Below are 2,845 nucleotides of genomic sequence, written 5' to 3'. Positions count from 1 at the left end.
AATTACAAATATAGGCGTGTATCTAAATATAGCCAAATATCTAATCTGATATTAACTGTACTATATTTGTAGGAACTACTGGCTACTTCATGATCACAGCAAAAATTTGAGCCAGGTCTGGTAAATAAAAATTTAACTGTCAGATCCTATCAGGAACTACGTTATACTTTGATTTTTTTAACTTTCTAGCAATGGTCACTATGAAAAAATGAACTTCCCAAATTCACATTTGTTATTTTTTAAAAGAGATATTACAATATATGTATACAGACACATAGATATATATTTGCATATATTATACTATTTGCCATATTTAAAAATTGCATCCAAATGCTATTATGAATGCAAAGACCTGTCATCCTTATGATTTAGATATTTACAATGAAAAGATGCAGGAACTCTGGTGGTGCAATGGTGAAGCACTTGGTTGCTCACCCAAAGATTGGTGGTTTGAACTCACCCAGTGGTTCTGCAAGAAAAAGACGTAGAAATCTCCTCCATAAAGAAAACCCTATAGGGTAGGTCTAATCCATCATATGGGGCCACAAAATCAACTCAATAACATCTGATGACAGCAACATAGGATGTAAGGGAAAAAAAAAAAAAAAGTAATGTATTCATGACTTCAAAGCCACAAATTTGAGTACCATGAAATGGAATGTATAGTCACAAAATATGTGGACTAAAGAGGGCTATGTTCAAATTTTGTTTTTGGAATACAGAGAGTGTTGTTCAGGCTTATGAACGACATAAGGGTTATGAACAAGATCAGATCCTACATGTGTCTTTGTCTTTTTTTATTTTGTGAGGGGGTGGTTTATAAGGAGTATGGAAAGAGTAATAGATATAATGCTTTTAAGACAGGGTCTGTGTCTGTTATGTAATAAATAAATACCAAGCATTTGGGGCATGGTTCTCTGGCCTTATGATACTTTGTTCTTTCATAAATCTGAAGGGTTTTCTTTATTTTTTTTTAATAACATTTGGCTGTCTTACAAGGTATGTGTTGTGATATTTGTCTGGTTCATTTTGAACATTTCACAGGGGGCCTTAGAATAGATGACTTTATATATATACATATGTAAAACATACCACCAACAGCTATCATCTTAATTACATTCTGATTCTTTCAGTGTAAGTTTACTGTTCACAAAGACTTAAGCTATCTCATTCCCGAGACTAGTTGCAGAAGGTTGTTAAATCAATTTCACTTTGCTTTCAACCTTTAAGGTATGCAAAACACCACTGGTCTTCAAGATCAAGTACCTTATGATCAGTGTACAAAGTGAACTTTATTATGGAGTTGGTGTTGTTCTCAGTGGAAATTCAATCAAATGTCCTTTTAAAAACAAAGTAGTACTTTTGTCTTGAACCAGGTTTGACTAATCATTAAAATATGTCTTTTTCAGTCAAAGTGTACTTTTAAGTAATGTGAAATTACAGGCAATAATCAAAGATTTGAGTTGACTATCTTTGTTTCCTTAACTTTAGCTAAACCTCTCCTACTTTAAAGAAGTTTATTTATTTATTTTAAGTGAGAAGAGGTGCATATGGTACTGATTTGGCCTTACTTAATTTCAAGACAAGGCTGAACATCTCTCCAATGCTTTAAAAGCTGCACATATAGCAAATGAAGGTGATTGTGATGAAGAATGTGTTGAAAGTAGGGCTTGACTCAATTGTGTCAACCTGAAGGAAAATTTAAATAACATTAAAGGACAAATAGCATTTGTGCATCACTCATTTCCATGGAGTCAGATCCAACTCATAGTGACCCCTCCTTGGGTTTCTGAGGCAGTATCACTACAGAAGTAGACTACCAATTGGGTACTCCTTCCAAGGAGTAGCTGGTGGGTTTGTACCCTAGTGTTCTGGTTAGCAGTGAAATGCCTTGGGCACTATGCCACCAGAGGTCCCTTAGCAGTTGTCCATAAGTTAGATATTTGTAAGGCAGGATTGCCTGTATTTATTAAATATAATAATTTCTATAAGGCACATAAAACATTAAATACCCCAAAAAGGTTAGCTTTTGCATCATTCTCACGTTTTTTGCAATATAGAGTAAAGTAAGACCAAGAAAAATTGTTTTCCCATTGATGGAGAAAGCTAGACTGTTGTCTTGCAGCAAGTTAGAGACTGACAATAGTTTACAGAATTAGATAAGAATTTTTAAAAAGGCAGAGAGAGAGTTTGATCATTTTAGTAGTTATTTTTCTATGTTCTAGTGCAGAATGACATAACTGTAAGATTTAAGAGAAAAGATGAGTCAAATTATCCTTAAATATGCAAATACCAAGAATGAGTTGTACTTATTCATTTGCAAAATGCCACCAAAAATATCTAGAAACAAATTTTGTGTTTTTCCTTCTCTTTGGTTTCCCACACTATATGTGATTTAGAATAAAATTTAATATTAAGCATAATTTTGTTTATAAGTTTTCTAAACACTTTAAATGCTTTAAAAGTAGTGACATGCAAGGAGTTAGGAAACACAAAATCAACAATGAATAAAAGGAAAAGAAAACCTGGTAACAAATTGAACTCAGCACAGAAAAACAGTCAGAACAAAGAAACCATCAACACCACAGTAATAACACAAAAGAATGACAGCACTAAATTCATACCTATCACTAGTTACATGAATAGATTAAATGCACCAGTCAAGAAAAAGAGAGTGCTGGAATGGAAGAGAAAACAAGACTCATCTCTATCCTGCCTACAAGAGACACACTTCAGAAACAAAGATTAAAAAAGAAAAAATCAAAAATCAAAGGTGGGGAAAAAATATATCAAACTAATGGCAAGCAAAGCAAGAGCATTATTGTAATATTAATTTCTGAAACAA

The sequence above is a fragment of the Orycteropus afer genome, unplaced genomic scaffold, assembly GCF_000298275.1.
Source record: "Orycteropus afer afer isolate SDZICR_OR568_19922 unplaced genomic scaffold, OryAfe1.0 scaffold00586, whole genome shotgun sequence".
Taxonomy (NCBI): domain Eukaryota; kingdom Metazoa; phylum Chordata; class Mammalia; order Tubulidentata; family Orycteropodidae; genus Orycteropus; species Orycteropus afer.
The sequence above is the reverse complement of the archived record's forward strand: the minus strand, read 5'-3'. Positions refer to the sequence as shown.